Source organism: Triticum aestivum, chromosome 6B, assembly GCF_018294505.1.
Source record: "Triticum aestivum cultivar Chinese Spring chromosome 6B, IWGSC CS RefSeq v2.1, whole genome shotgun sequence".
Lineage (NCBI taxonomy): Eukaryota > Viridiplantae > Streptophyta > Magnoliopsida > Poales > Poaceae > Triticum > Triticum aestivum.
Window position 1 is genome coordinate 567,681,703 of NC_057810.1, and position 17,980 is coordinate 567,699,682.

Sequence of the window (17,980 nt, forward strand, 5' to 3'; positions counted from 1 at the left end):
AACCATATTTGATTAATGAACTAGTTAAGTAGAGGCATACTAGTGACGTTATGTTTGTTTATGTATTCACACATGTATCATGTTTCCGATTAATACAATTCTAGCATGAATAATAAACATTTATCATGAAATAAGGAAATAAATAATAACTTTATTATTGCCTCTAGGGCATATTTCCTTCACCTAAGACCTGAGCTGGCACATGTACTCGGGATGGTCACAGACCTGCTTTGGGCTGACCAAACGCTACTCCGTGACTAGGTAGTTACAAAGGTAGGTTTCAAGCTTGTCCAGACCCATGCTGCGAGACGTGGTCGAGCAAGATGGGATTTGCCCCTCCGATCAGGAGAGATATACTGTAGTCCCCTCATGTGATCCGACCAAGATAAGCATGGCCATGCGACAAGCATTACGAGATAATCCGGATAGTGGTTGGTGATACGTCTCCATCGTATATATAATTTTTGATTGTTACATGCCAATATTCTATAACATTTACATACTTTTGGCAACTTTTTATACTATTTTTGGGACTAACATATTGATCCAGTGCCCAGTGCCAATTCCTATTTGTTGCATGTTTTTTGTTTCACAAAAAATCCATATCAAACGAGTCCAAATGGGATAAAAACTGCCGGAGATTTTTTTGGAATATTTATGAATTTTGGGAAGTGGAATCAACGCGGGACGATACCCGAGGGGGCATGAGGCAGGGGGCGCGCCCCTGACCCTTTCGGACACCCCGTAAGGTGGTTGGAGCCCTTCTTTCGCTGCAAGAAAGCTAATATCCGGATAGAAACCGTGTTCAAATTTCAATCCAATCGGAGTTACGGATCTCCGGGAATATAAGAAACGGTGAAAGGCCAGAATTTGGAACGCAGAAGCAGAGAGAGACAGAGAGATAGATCCAATCTCGGAGGGGCTCTCACCCCTCCCACCCCATGGAGACCAAGGACCAGGGGGACAACCCTTCTACCACCTAGGGAGAAGGCCAAGGAGGAAGGAGAAGGAGGGGGCTCTCTCCCCCTCGCTTCCAGTGGCGCCGAAACGCCGCCGGGGCCATCATCGTCACCGCAATCTTCACCAACACCGCCGCCATCTTCACCAACATCTTCATCACCTTCCCCCTTCTATCTACAGCGGTCCACTCTCCCGGAATCCTCTGTACCCTCTACTTGAACATGGTGCTTTATGCTTCATATTATTATCCGATGATGTGTTGCCATCCTATGATGTCTGAGTAGATTTTCGTTGTCCTATCGGTAATTGGTGAATTGTGATGATTGGTTTAATTTGCTTGTGGTTATGTTGCTATCCTTTGGTGCCCATCATATGAGCGCGTGTGTGGATCACACCATAGGGTTAGTTGTATGTTGATAGGACTATGTATTGGAGGGCGAGAGTGACAGAAGCTTCAACCTAGCATAGAAATTGATGCATACGGGATTGAAGGGGGACCAATATATCTTAATGCTATGGTTGATTTTACCTTAATGAATGTTAGTAGTTGCGGATGCTTGCTAATAGTTCCAATCATAAGTGCATAGAATTCCAAGTCAGGGATGACATGCTAGCAGTGGCCTCTCCCACATAAAACTTGCTATCGGTCTAGTAACGTAGTCAATTGCTTAGGGACAATTTCACAACTCCTATCACCACTTTTCCACACTCGCTATACTAAATTTATTGCTTCTTTACCTAAACAGCCCCTAGCTTTTATTTAAGTGCTCTTTATATTCTTGCAAACCTATCCAACAACACCTACAATGTACTTCTAATTTCATACTTGTTTTAGGTAAAGCGAACGTTAAGCGTGCGTAGAGTTGTATCGGTGGTCGATAGAACTTGAGGGAATATTTTTTCTAACTTTATCTCCTCATTGGGTTCAACGCTCTTACTTATCGAAAGAGGCTACAATTGATCCCCTATACTTGTGGGTTATCAAGACCTTTTTCTGGCGCCGTTGCCGGGGAGTTATAGCGTGGGGTGAATATTCTCGTGTGTGCTTGTTTGCTTTATCACTAAGTAATTTTTATTTGCTGTTCTAAGTTGTTCTCTATCTTTAGTTATGGATATGGAACACGAGATACCAAAAAAATTAGGTGTACTTGCTGCTCATGGAGATGGGGAACTCCTAAAACCCTCGATGCTCATTATGTGAAAAATATTATGTACTACCTTGATAATCCCGAGAAAACCCCATTCAACTATATAATGGGAGACACGTTGGATCAACGTGAATACTAGAGGGATTATCGCTTGAATCAAAAAGGGAAACTAGTATGGGATCAAATTCATATGTTGCATTGGTATGCTCGGTAACTATGCTTGAGATATGATTATACTTGTTGCTCTAGGATGAAGGCTCCACACCTTCCCTTTTCATGCAAATTTAATGATGGTAAAACCTTGGCTTCTTATGCTAATGGTATATATGATTACTATGATGTGGAACAAATAGAAGAATTCGTTGCTTTTATGGGTGCTTATGAAATTGAATCTTTGTTTAAAGAGATTGAAGGTTTTGTTGATTCAGTTTATATACCTGAAAATTTAGCTATCCTTAAATATTGATATGAGAATTATGAATACAATTCCGATATTGATGCATTTATTGAGAAAGTCTCCGCTGTCCAAGAAGAGACTAATATTTTGCAGGAAACTATGGAAGAAGAAATTACTGAAACTGTGAGCTCATTAGATGAAAAAGATGAGGAGGAGAGCGAAGAACAAAAGGAGGAAGAGCGGATTGATCACCCGTGCCCACCTTCTAATAAGAGCGACTCTTCAACTCATACATTGTTTAGTTTCCCTTCTTGCTTACTGAAGGATGATTGCTATAATAATTGCTATGATCCCGTTGATTCTTTTGAAATATCCCTTATTGATGATGCTTGCTATGATTGTGGCCAAGATGCCAATATGAATTCTGCTTATGGAGATGAACTTGCTATAGTTCCTTATTTAAACATGAAATTGTTGCTATTGCACCCATGCATGATAGTCCTATTATCTTTTTGAATTCTCCCGACTACACTATATCGGAGAAGTTTATACCTATTAAGGATTATATTTATGGGTTGTGTTTTACTACTACACATGATGATTTGGATAGATATAATATGCATGCGCTTGCTGCTCCTACTTGCAATTATTATGTGAGAGGAACTATATCTCCACCTCTCTATGTTTCCCACACGCTAAAATTGCAAGAAACTGCTTATGCTATGTATTGGCCTTTACTTTGTGTGCATGAATTGTTCTTCTATGACATGCCGATGCATAGGAAGAGAGTTAGACTTCATCATTACATGATATATGTTACTTTGTGCTCACTACTAAATGCCAAATAATTGTTAATTAAAATTGGCTTTGATATACCTTGGGATCCGGGTGGATCCATTACTTGAGCACTATATGCCTAGCTTAATGGCTTTAAAGAAAGCGCTTCCAGGGAGACAACCTGGAAGTTTTAGAGAGTCATTTATTTCTGTTGTGTGCTTTTATAAAGTTTAAAAACAAAAAAATAAAGAGGGGAACCCAAAACTTTTCAAAAAGGGAAGTGAAAGTGAGAGAGACAAGCATTGTCGAAGTGGGAGAGCTCATTGAACTCCGTTCATGCTCACGGAAACTTTGTGAATCTTAATTACAGAAACTTTTCATCAAAAATAATTATTCCCTTGTACAATTCCATTGTATTATAAAAATAATGTGCCAAGGTTTGCCTTTAGGATGTTTACAATGCTTGTTGGTTTGTGCGGTGCAGGACAGAAACTTTGGCTGTAGTGCGCAATTTTTCATTTTTTACTGGAATATCAAACAGATCTAAAACTTTTTGCTGTCTTTCTATAAAAATTGTTTATTTTTCCTAATTGTTTATGAATTGTTTGGGTTACAGAAGTATGGTGGATGTTCGAATCTTTACGGACTGTCCTGTTTTTACAGATTGCTGTTATAGCTTCATTATTTGCATATGTTTGAATTCTTGTTGAAGCCTCGTTGACTTGAGGCCATTGAATTGTGATAGCATACAGTGGGTAATGTTTGTTTATAATTATACAATAATGTTACAGCAGTACATGATGGGATTTCTTTCCCATATTCACTAACCCCGCCACTAAAAGTTCGGTTAAGTTTTGTGTGGATGAAGTGTTCGAAGATCGAGGAGGTCTCAATGTGAGGAGAAGGAGGAGAGGCAAGAGCTCAAGCTTGGGGATGCCCAAGGCACCCCAAGTAAATATTCAAGGAGACTCAAGCGTGTAAGCTTGGGGATGCCCCGGAAGGCATCCCATCTTTCTTCAACAAGTATCGGTATGTTCTCGAATTCGTTTCGTTCATGCGATATGTGCAAATCTTGGAGCGTCTTTTGCATTTAGTTTTCACTTTTATTTTATGCACCATGCTGGTATGAGATAGTCCTTGGTTGATTTATAGAATGCTCATTGCACTTCACTTAAATCTTTTGAGTATGGCTTTATCGAATGCTTCATGTGCTTCACTTATATCATTTGAAGTTTGGATTGCCTGTTTCTCTTCACATAGAAAACCGCCATTTGTAGAATGCTATTTTTATTCACTTATATTTGTTAGAGCATTGGCATACCTTTTGTAGAAAGAATTAAACTCTCCTGCTTCACTTATATCTATTTCGAGAGTTGATAGGAATTGGTCATTCACATGGTTAGTCATAAAATCCTACATAAACTTGTAGATCACTGAATATGATATGTTTGATTCCTTGCAATAGTTTTGCGAAATAAAGGTGGTGATATTAGAGTCATGCTAATGAGTAATTGTGGATTAGTAGAAATACTTGTGTTGAGGTTTGTGATTCCCGAAGAATGCACGTATGGTGAACCGTTATGTGATGAAGTCGGAGCATGATTTATTTTTTTATTGCCATCCTTTGCGTTGAGGTCGGGATCGCGCGATGGTTAACTCCTACCAACCCTTCCCCTAGGGGCATGCGTGTAGTACTTTGTTTCAATAGCTTCTAGACTTTTGCAATAAGTATGTGAGTTCTTTATGACTAACATTGAGTCCATGGATTATACGCACTCTCACCCTTCCACCATTGCTAGCCTCTCTAGTACCGCACAACTTTCGCCGGTGCATTACACCCACCACATACCTTCCTCAAAACAGCCACCATACCTACCTATTATGGCATTTCCATAGCCATTCCGAGATATATTGCCATGCAACTTCCATCAACATCATATACATGACTTGAGCGTTCATTGTCATATTGCTTTGCATGATTGTAAGATAGCTAGCATGATATTTTCATGGCTTCCGTTTTTTGATATCTTTGCTATGCTAGATCATTGCACATCCTGGTACACTGCCAAAAGCATTCATAGAGTCATCATGTATTAGTTTTATCGAGTTGTAATATTGAGTTGTAAGTAAATAAAGTGTGATGATCATCATTATTAGAGCATTGTCCCATGTGAGGAAAGGATGATGGAAGCAATGATTCCCTCACAAGTTGGGATGAGTCTCCGGACTTTATGAAAAATAAAAGAGGGCAAAGAAGCCCAAATAAAAAAAAGGCCAAAGAAGCCCACCAAAAAAAGAGAAAATAAAAAAATGAGAGAAAAAGAGAGAAGGGGCAATGCTACTATCCTTTTACCACACTTGTGCTTCAAAGTAGCACCATGTTCTTCATAGAGAGAGTCTCCTATGCTTTCACTTTCATATACTAGTGGGAATTTTTCATTATATAACTTGGCTTGTATATTCCGATGATGGGCTTCCTCAAATGCCCGAGGTCTTCATGAGCAAGCAAGTTGGATGCACACCCACTTATTTTTCAGTTTGAGCTTTCATACACTTATAGCTCTAGTGCATCCATTGCATGGCAATCCCTACTCACTCACATTGATATCTATTGATGGGCATCTCGATAGCCCGTTGATACGCCTAGTTGATGTGAGACTATCTTCCTCCTTTTTGTCTTCTCCACAACCACCATATTCTATTCCACCTATAGTGCTATGTTCATGGCTCACGCTCATGTATTGCGTGAAAGTTGAAAAAGTTTTAGAACACTAAAGTATGAAACAGTTGCTTGGCTAATTCCGGGGTTGTGCATGATTGAAATATCTTGTGTGGTGAGGATGGAGCATAGCCAGACCATATGATTTTGTAGGGATAACTTTCTTTGGCCATGTTCTTTTGAAAAGACATGATTGCTTTATTAGTATGCTTGAAGTATTATTGTCTTAATGTCAAATGATAGACTATTGCCTTGAATCACTCCTGTCTTAATATTCATGCCATGATTAGATTATATGATCAAGATTATGCTAGGTAGCATTCCACATCAAAAATTATCTTTTTATCATTTACCTACTCAAGGACGAGTAGGAATTAAGCTTGGGATGCTGATACATCTCCGTCGTATCTATAATTTTTGATTGTTCCATGCCAATATTCTATAACTTTTACATACTTTTGGCAACCTTTTATACTATTTTTGGGACTAACATATTGATCCAGTGCCCAGTGCCAGTTCCTGTTTGTTGCATGTTTTTTTGTTTTGCAGAAAATCCATATCAAACGGAGTCCAAACGGGGTGAAAACTGACGGAGATTTTTTTTGGAATATTTATGAATTTTGGGAAGTGGAATCAACGCGAGATGATGCCTGAGGGGGCCACGAGGCAGGGGCGCGCCCCAGGGGGGCAGGCGCGCCCCTGACCCTCGTGGACACCCCGTAAGGCGTTGGAGCCCTTCTTTCGCCGCAAGAAAGCTAATATCCAGATAGAAATCGTGTTCATCCAATCGGAGTTATAGATCTTTGGGAATATAAGAAACGGTGAAAGGCCAGAATTTGGAAGACAGAAACAGAGAGAGACAAAGAGATAGATCCAATCTCGGAGGGGCTCTCGCCCCTCCCGCACCATGGAGACCAAGGACCAGAGGGAGAACCCTTCTCCCACCTATGGAGAAGGACAAGGAAGAAGGATAAGGAGGGGGGCTCTCTCCCCCTCGCTTCCGGTTGCGCCGGAACGCCGCTTGGGCCATCATCGTCACTGCAATCTTCACCAACACCGCCGTCATCTTCACCAACATCTTCATCACATTCCCCCATCTATCTACAGCGGTGCACTCTCCCGCAACCTGCTGTACCCTCTACTTTAACAAGGTGCTTTATACCTCATATTATTATCCAATGATGTGTTGCCATCCTATGATGTCTGAGTAGATTTTCGTTGTCCTATCGGTAATTGGTGAATTGCTATGATTGGTTTAATTTGCTTGTGGTTATGTTGCTGTCCTTTGGTGCCCATCATATGAGCGCGCGCGTGGATCACACCATAGGGTTAGTTGTATGTTGATAGGACTATGTATTGGAGGGCAAGAGTGACAGAAGCTTCAACCTAGCATAGAAATTGATGCATATGGGATTGAAGGGGGACCAATATATCTTAATGCTATGGTTGGGTTTTACCTTAATGAACGTTAGTAGTTGCAGATGCTTGCTAATAGTTCCAATCATAAGTGCATAGAATTCCAAGTCAGGGATGACATGCTAGCAGTGGCCTCTCCCACATAAAACTTGCTATCGGTCTAGTAACGTAGTCAATTGCTTAGGGACAATTTCACAACTCCTACCACCACTTTTCCACACTCGCTATACTAACTTTATTGCTTCTTTACCTAAACAGCCCCTAGCTTTCTTTTACGTGCTCTTTATATTCTTGCAAACCTATCCAACAACACCTACAAAGTACTTCTAGTTTCATACTTGTTTTATGTAAAGCAAACGTTAAGCATGCGTAGAGTTGTATCGGTGGTCGATAGAACTTGAGGGAATATTTGTTCTACCTTTAGCTCCTCGTTGGGTTCAACACTCTTACTTATCGAAAGAGGCTACAATTGACCCCCTATAGTTGTGGGTTATCAGTCGGCATCACTGGAACGAGAAAGAGGTCGGGCTAGCACAAGGATGACAGACTCGCCTTGAGCCCGGCAACATATATCGTGTGGCAAAGGGAACAGAAGTGTGACATGTTGTACATGTTCGCCTAACCAGCTTCATAGTCTGCTTGGTGTTCGCCATGCCTTGCTAGAGGCCGCTACCAACCATGCAGTTCGGAGGTGATCCGAATTGCGACCAAGCCGGCTTGAACCTAAGGGGTCACGCGCTTAAGGGAAGGAACCTATGAGGTTGGATCCGAGGACACTGGTCTAATGTGATCTGAGCTGTATTCGGATTGTGGCTAAGTAGACTTATGGGCTTTAGGGTCCGTGCGAGGCCCAAGTGTTGACCCACGACGGACGCCTATATAAAGTGAAGGTTTGGCACACTTAAGAGATTGATCGCTTCGGCGCTATCAGTAGGTTTTGCAGGTGTTGCGAATAGACACCTCCACTCACCACCGACTGTGTGATCGGACCTAGCAGACCGCCACACGGTGTTCCTCCTGCATGCGTGGATAACATTAGAGGCGGTGCACTTGCGCCGCTCTGGCTGACCTGTACATGGGAACCGACGACTGGCTGTTCGAGGGAGATCGGACGAGGAGGAGACGATCCATGCGGATGCGCTGCCTCAACTCTACTTCCGCTGCACGGCACTGCGCATCTAGTGGTAACGATCTGTGATCCATCTCCCATAGCATGTTCCTGGTTGTTCTGCACGTAGCAAAAATTCAAATTTGCAGTAGACGCACCCTACCGTAGAACCCAACAGTGGTATCAGAGCCTCTGCTATAGGATTTGGATTCAGATCGTATGCATTTTAGATATGTGGAGGCGGCAGATGAGATCTATTGTTGTTTTTGAAATTAGCTATGTGCACGGTTGATGAGATCAATTGCACATGGGGATTGAAGTGGCTATGTTTTCTGTCAATCGGGACCGCCGTGTGCGTAGCGCCGTGTATTTCGTACCTGACACACAAACCGGTAGAATGTGATTCGATGCATAAATTTGTTTTGCAGGTTTGATGTGAATAGTATGGCTCATGTGTATGTGATGCATGTGTGTAATTTATACATGGCCTGCGCATCATGTTTGTCAGCCGGCAGGAGACAAAGTGTTATCATTATAATGTATAACGACCTGCGTGTCGACTTGTGACTCTATGTAAAATTCATTACTAGTTGTAGTAGTTGGATAGTAGAGATCAGGTTGGTGGCTTGGCATCCGGGCGTGACAAACAAGATGGAGTTCCTAGATGGTCATCGGAGTCGGAGCCGACCTGGAAGAACGTCCATGAAGGAGCCATACTATTTCACAATCTGTGTTTATTTGTGATTGTTATGTTTCTTTGTTTCTATGCATGTTAGAATGGTAGAAAGATCCCTCATGAATATCAAGTAAATTGCCATTCCCGATGTTGCACCTTTGCACGTCAAGTACGCCTAGTAGTGGGCTCATAAAATTGGGGTGCTGCTAGGTGTCCTTGAACTGAAGGGTTCGTGTTGGACAAGGACATGCACCGCATCAGGTTAACTTGACGAGGCTATAAAAACGGTTTTGGGCCTTGTGGAAAAGAAGGTTGGGAGACGGGGTATGAGATACCTTCCCGACCGACAGGAGTCGTATAGAGATACGATTAGCAAGGAGTTGCTTACCGGATAGGCATGTTGTCTAGCAGTGATGCTAAAGCTCACTAGTCGCATGTGCTAGTCGGATCCTGAATCACTGAGAGTTTGCGGAGGGATGCTGACTTCAGTGGGAGTATTTCTGTTTAAGGCTAGAATTACTCTACATAAACACACTACTTAGTGATTGCATATTTTCTGTTGTAGATCAATGGCACCACCTGCTCAACCCAACTTTGCATTGAAATCAATTCTAGAAAAGGATAAACTTAATGGAACAAACTTTACCACTTGGTATAGAAATCTGAGAATTGTTCTCAAGCACGATAAAAAGGAACATGTTCTAGAGGATCCACTTCCAGAGGAACCTGCCGATAATGCTAATGCCACAACTAAGAATGCCTACCAGAAACTCATTGATGAATCAATGGAGATCAGCTGTCTGATGCTGGCTTGTATGGAGCCCGATTTGCAACAACATTTCAAAAATGTTGAGGCTTACGATATGACCGAGAGTATCAAGAGCATGTTTCAGACACAGGCTAGGACCGAAAGGTTCAACGTCTGGTGATCCTTGATGGATTGCAAGCTGAAGGAAGGTGATACACTGAGCCCACATGTGATCAAGATGATTGGATATGTGCAAGCTTTGGATCGGTTGGGCTTCCCACTCTTGGATGAGTTGGCTACTGATGCAGTTATGGGTTCTCTTCCACCCAGCTATGGGACGTTCATCTCGAACAATCATATGCATGGCATGGATAAGAAGCTCACTGAATTGCATGGGATGCTCAAAGTGGCAGAGCAGGATATTAAGAAAGGCACGCATCAAGTGTTGATGGTGCAGAAATCGGCTAAGTTCAAGAAGAGTTGGTCCAAGAAGAAGGCTAAGGCAAAGGGCACGGAGATGGTAACCTCCGCCGCTGCGCCAAAGTCTGGACCGGACTCGAAGACCATTAGCTATCACTGCAAGGAAACTAGTCACTAGAAGAGGAACTGTAGCAAGTGGCTTGCAGAGCATGGCAAGAAGGCCGGGAATGCTGCTTCAGGCAAAGGTACACTTGTTGCATATGTTATAGACATTTACCTTGCTGACATACCTAGTAGCTCTTGGGTATTTGATACCGGGTCGGTTGTTCATATTTGCAACTCAATGCAGTGGCTGGTAAGAACTAGGCGTGTGGCACAAGGGGAGATTGACATCAGGGTCGGTAACAAAGCAAGAGTTGCTGCGTTGGAGGTCGGCACGATGCAGCTCCAGCTTCCTTCTAGATTTATTTTGGAATTGAATAATTGTTATTACATTCCAGCACTTAGTCGGAACATTATTTCTGCCTCATGTTTGATGAGTCATGGTTATGAATTAAATTTAAAGGACAATGGTTGTTCGTTTTATTTGAATGGTATGTTCCACGGCTATGCACCCATTGTTGATGGGTTATTTATATTGAATCTGGAACAGGAACCGGTCTATAACATGAATGTCAAGAGGCATAATCCTAATGAGATAAATCCAACGTACTTCTAGCATTGCCGACTTGGACACATTAGTCTGAAACGCATGAAGAAGCTCCATGATGATGGGCTCCTAACTTCGTCCGACTTTGAGTCGTTCGAGACATGTGAATCATGCTTGCTCGGCAAGATGACTAAGTCTCCTTTTACAAAGAGTTGCGAGAGGGCGTCCGACCTATTGGATCTTATACACAGTGATGTGTGTGGTCCAATGAGCACAACTGCCAGAGATGGCTATCAGTACTTCGTGACTTTTACCGACGACTTGAGTAGATATGGATATATCTATTTGATGAGGCACAAGTCAGAAACTTTTGAAAGGTTCAAAGAGTTTCAGACCGAGGTTGAGAATCAGCTCGGCAAGACTATAAAGCTTCTACGATCTAATCGTGGAGGTGAGTACATGAGCCAGGAGTTTGATGATCATCTGAAAAGCCGAGGTATAGTACCTCAGCTCACACCTCCGGGTACGCCACAGATAAACGGCGTGTCAGAACGGAGGGATAGGACCTTGTTGGACATGGTCCGGTCTATGATGAGCAAATCGGATTTACCCTTGTCATTCTGGGGATACGCTCTAGAAACTGCAGCTTTTAACAGGGTACCATCAAAATCCGTAGACAAGACACCACATGAGATGTGGACCGTGAAGAGTCCCAGTTTGTCTTTTCTAAAGATTTGGGGTTGTGAAGCATTTGTCAAGTGACTCATGTCAGACAAGCTTACACCTAAGTCAGACAAATGCATATTCGTGGGATATCCAAGGGAAACCTTGGGATATAGCTTCTACAACCGGGAAGAGAACAAAGTGTTTGTTGCTCGGAACGGGGTTTTACTTGAGAAAGAGTTTCTCAGTCGGGAGGCCAGTGGGAGGACGGTCTGACTCGAAGAAATTCGAGGACCACTCGAGGACAGCTCGGCTGGTGATGAGATCATACCGGAGTCAGTTAGGGAACCTGTAGTGGAAGCGGCACCGGAACCACAGAGGTCGGAAAGATTGCACATAGTGCATGATGTATTGTTGCTAGAAAGCGACGAGCCGGCCACGTATGCGGAAGCGATGGTGAGCCCAGATTCCGAGGCATGGCTAGAGGCCATGAGATCCGAGTTAAAGTCCATGGATGAGAATCAAGTCTGGGACTTGGTTGATCCACCGCCTGGCGTAACAGCCATTGGTTGCAAATGGGTCTTTAAGAAGAAAACCGATGTGGATGGAAATGTTCAGATCCACAAAGCTCGGCTTGTCGCTAAAGGTCATGGACAAGTTCAAGGAATTGACTATGACGAGACTTACTCGCCGGTAGCGATGCTGAAGTCGGTGAGGATCGTACTGGCTATAGCTGCATATTTCGACTATGAGATATGGCAGATGGATGTCAAAACGGCTTTCCTTTAGGGAAATTTAACCGGGGATGTGTATATGATACAGCCCGAGGGTTTTGTCGATCCGACTAGCACTAGTAAGGTATGCAAGCTCAAGAGATGCATTTATGGGTTGAGGCAAGCATCTTGGAGCTGGAATATTCGTTTTGATGAGGTCGTCACTAGTATCGGTTTCATCAAAAGCGAAGAGGATGCTTGTTTATACAAGAAGTTAAGTGGGAGCTCAATAGTGTTTCTGATCTTGTATGTGGATGACATATTGTTGATCGGGAACGATGTTTCGGTACTGAACTCGGTCAACGAGTCATTGAATGGCAAGTTTTTAATGAAGGACCTCGGTGAAGCGGTTTACATATTGGGCATTAAGATCTATAGAGATAGATCGAGGAGGCTGCTCGGCTTAAGCCAGAACACGTACATAGATAAAGTGTTGAAGCGGTTCAACATGAGTGAGGCGAAGAAAGGGTTCTTGCCACTCTCACATGGTATAAGGCTAAGCGAGACTCAGAGTCCTTCGACATCTGATGAGCGAAGCAGGATGAGTAGGATTCCGTATGCCTCGGCAATCGGATCCATCATGTATGCCATGATATGTACAAGGCCTGATGTTTCTTTTCTAATAAGCCTAACTAGCAGATACCAGGCCAACCCAGGTGAGAGTCACTGGGCAGCGGTAAAGACTATTTTGAAGTACCTGAAAAGGACTAAAGAGATGTTCCTAGTTTATGGAGGTGAGGAAGAGCTCGTCGTAAGGGGTTACGCCGATGCTAGTTTCCAAACCGACAAAGATGATTGTCGATCACAGTCTGAATTCGTGTACGTCATGAACGGAGGAGCAGTGAGCTGGATGAGTTCCAAGCAAGATATGGTGGCCGATTCTACCACAGAAGCCGAATACATTGCGCCTTGTGAAGCTGCGAAGGAAGGTGTTTGGATCCGGAACTTTCTGGATGATCTTGGTATTTTCCTAGCCTCGGTAAAACCATTGGACCTTTATTGTGATAATTATGGTGCCATCGCACAAGCCAAGGAGCCGAGGAATCACCACAAGGTCAGACACATAGATCAGAAATATCACCTGATACGAAAGATCGTAAAGAATGGTGATGTAGAGTTATGCAAAATTCACACGGATGAAAATGTTGCAGATCCGTTGACTAAGCCGCTTCCACAACCCAAGCATGAGGGGCATGTTAGAGCTATGGGCATTCGATGTCTATTTGATTGACTCTAGTGCAAGTGGGAGACTATTGGAGATATGCCCTAGAGGCAATCATGTATGATGATATTTCCTATGTGTTAATGAATAAAGATAGTCCTTGGACATTATCAATGATGTGTATCAGCAAGTACGTGACTTGTTTGTTGGACTATGCATTGTATGACGACTGTCCTAAAAGGTCCCTAGTCGAAAGGGCCGTGTGGACGCACAACCGACTAGACTAGCATATGATACGGTCGATGGCTTGGTCTCACTAGCCATGGAGCATTGGATGTTAACCGGATAATATGGACTCGGAAGGATCTGGTCGGATTTGACATAGTCGGATCCGAGTCGAGATAAGGTCTGAGTCGGACAAACCCAATTATGAGACACAACGATATGCCATCTGTGAGTCTCTAGTACAACATACATTCTATGTCCTAAGACCTGAGCTGGCACATGTACTCGGGATGGTGACAGACCTGCTTTGGGCCGACCGAACGCTACTTCGTGACTGGGTAGTTACAAAGGTAGGTCTCAGGCTTGTCCAGACCCATGCTGCGAGACGTGGTCGAGCAAGATGGGATTTGCCTCTCGATCAGGAGAGATATACTCTGGGCCCCTTGTGTGATCTGACCAGGATAAGCATGGCCATGCGACAAGAATTATGAGATAATCCGGATAGTGGTCGGCATCACTGGAACGAGAAATAGGTCGGGCTAGCACAAGGATGACAGACTCGCCTTGAGCCCAACAACATATATCGTGTGGCAAAGGGAACAGAAGTGTGACATGTTGTACAGGTTCGCCTAACCAGCTTCATAGTCTGCTTGGTGTTCGGCATGCCTTGCTAAAGGCCGCTACCAACCGTGCAGTTCGGAGGTGATGCGAACTGCGATCAAGCCAGCTTGAACCTAAGGGGTCGCGCGCTTAAGGGAAGGAACCTATGAGGTCGGATACGAGGACACTGGTCGGATGTGATCCGAGCTGTATTCGGATTGTGGCCGAGTAGACTTATGGGATTTAGGGTCCGTGCGGGGCCCAAGTGTTGAGCCCACGACGGACGCCTATATAAAGTGGAGGTGCGGCACACTCAAGCGATTGATCACTTCGGCGTTGTCACTAGGATTTGCATGTGTTGCGAATAGACACCTCCACTCACCGCCGACTATGTGATCGGATCTAGCAGTCCCCCGCATGGTGTTCCTCCTGTTGGGGAACGTAGTATTTTCAAAAAAATTCCTACGCACACGCAAGATCATGGTGATTCATAGCAACGAGAGGGGAGAGTGTGTCCATGTACCCTCATAGACCGAAAGCGGAAGCGTTAGCACAACGCGGTTGATGTAGTCGTACGTCTTCACGATCCGACCGATCAAGTACCGAACACACGGCACCTCCGAGTTCAGCACACGTTCAGCCCGATGACGTCCCTCGAACTCCGATCCAGCCGAGTGTTGAGGGAGAGTTTCGTCAACACGATGGCGTGGTGACGATGATGATGTTCTACCGACGCAGGGCTTTGGGGTGCCCCCTGCCCCCATATATAAAGGATCAAGGGGGGTGCGGCCGGCCAGGAGGAGGGCGCGCCAGGAGGAGTCCTACTCCCACCGGGAGTAGGACTCCCCCCTTTTCCTAGTTGGATTAGGAGTGGAGGGGGGAAAGAGGAGGGAGAGAGGGAGGAAGGGGGGCGCCGCTCCCCTCTCCTTGTCCTATTCGGACTAGGGGGAGGGGTGCATGGCCCTGCCCTGGCTGCCTCTCCTCTTCTCCACTAAGGCCCACTATGGCCCATTAAGCCCTCGGGGGGTTCCGGTAACCCCTCGGTACTCCGTTAAAATCCCGATTTCACCCGGAACACTTCCTATATCCAAACATAGGCTTCCAATATATCAATCTTCATGTCTTGACCATTTCGAGACTCCTCGTCATGTCCGTGATCACATCCGGGACTCCGAACTACCTTCGGTACATCAAAACATATAAACTCATAATATAATTGTTATCGAAACTTTAAGCGTGCGGACCCTACGGGTTCGAGAACTATGTAGACATGACCGAGACACATTTCCGGTCAATAACCAACAGCGGAACCTGGATGCTCATATTGGCTTCCACATATTCTACGAAGATCTTTATCGGTCAAACCGCATAACAACATACGTTGTTCCCTTTGTCATCGGTATGTTACTTGCCCGAGATTCGATCGTCGGTATCTCAATACCTAGTTCAATCTCGTTTCCGGCAAGTCTCTTTACTCGTTCCGTAATACATCATCCTGCAACTAACTCATTAGTTGCAATGCTTGCAAGGCTTAAGTGATGTGCATTACTGAGTGGGCCCAGAGATACCTCTCCGACAATCGGAGTGACAAATCCTAATCTCGAAATATGCCGACCCAACAAGTACCTTTGGAGACACCTGTAGAGCACCTTTATAATCACCCAGTTACGTTGTGACGTTTGGTAGCACACAAAGTGTTCCTCCGGTAAATGGGAGTTGCATAATCTCATAGTCATAGGAACATGTATAAGTCATGAAGAAAGCAATAGCAACATAATAAACGATCGTGTGCTAAGCTAACGGAATGGGTCAAGTCAATCACATCATTCTTCTAATGATGTGATCCCATTAATCAAATGACAACTCATGTCAATGGCTAGGAAACATAACCATCTTTGATCAACGAGCTAGTCAAGTAGAGGCATACTAGTGACACTCTATTTGTCTATGTATTCACACAAGTATTATGTTTCCGATTAATACAATTCCAGCATGAATAATAAACATTTATCATGATATAAGGAAATAAATAATAACTTTATTATTGCCTCTAGGGCATATTTCCTTCAGTCTCCCACTTGCACTAGAGTGAACAATCAAGATTACAAAGTAATGATTCTAACACCCATGGAGCCTTGGTGTTGATCATGTTTTGCTCGTGGAAGAGGCTTAGTCAACGGGTCTGCAATATTCAGATCCGTATGTATCTTGCAAATTTCTATGTCTCCCACCTGGACTAGATCCCGGATGGAATTGAAGCGTATCTTGATGTGCTTGTGTAACACCCCAAAAATTTAACCAAGATTTGTTTATTAAATTTTTTCCAGGAAATTGAATTTTTATTTTCTGGTTTATCTTTTGATTTCAGAACCTCTCTTTTCTTTGATATTGTGAAGTTTCCACCCCAAGTAAAAACTTTTCAAATGTTGTTGGACTTGTATACCCTCTCAAGAAACATTTCTTTTATCAGTGGAATTATTCATATGATTATTTTCCCTGAGCTTTGTTTCTTTTAAAAATGATTTTTCACCAGCTTTAGAGCCTCTTTTGCACTACAACCCTTTGATAAATTTATTTAAAAATCCCACCAAAATTTGGGGATGACATATGATGTCCCTAAATCACTTTTATGCAAAAAGATCATTTAGCATTTGGAGATTTTGAGCTCTACACCAAGTTTTCAAATCTGGTCCAGATTGCACTTTTGCACTACAACCTATTTAAATATTCTTTTAAAACTTCCACCAAAATTAGGGGAGGTCAGTAGGAGTGTGTAATTAAACTTTCTACAAAAACCCACTGGTGTTCTTTGAAAAATTTGAGAAAACCATCCTCTTTTGCTCTCTGGTCCAGTTTGGCATTTTCTACTACAACCCCATTTTTGTTTTGCTCTAGTGCCCATGATCTTTCCCCTGCTTATAGAACACCCTACAAAACCCTTAAGTCCAGGAGAGTGGACCCATTGGAGTATTTTTGGTCCATGCAATGATGCCCTTTTCTTTTTGTCCAGATTTGGATTTCTCAAAAACTTGCACTATCAAGTTTCTAGTCTTGACCAACTAACCTTGCCACCATCACCTACATCTAAAGAGACTATGATCTGGAGTTTTTGGCCACCCCAAGAGTTGCCTAGATGCCCTTGGCATTCTGTCAAACACCTTAGGTGCATGAGCAGAATTGGCATGAACCCTAGTTTACATATTGAACCTGCTTGCTTTGCCTAAACAGCATGTCTCATGGCTCTACCTTAGCTCATAACCCCACCCTTCTAAACCTCATGTGGATTAGAGCCCCCTGGCAGGCATTGGCATTTTGCCAAGCACCTCACATGCGTGCTCTGGGTGTGCCCAGAGCGCACGATTTGCACGCGCGTGCACTGAGTCGCCGCGTCCCACTGCCGCCTCCACGCGCCCGTTCTGCCCCCTCCCCACGCACAGCCAGCATGCCCCGACTCCTCCCTCGCCGCAGAGCCGCCCTGGCCCCCTCCTGGTGCCCCACAACGCCACCACCGCAAGCCGCCGCCGGCCACAGGAGGCCTC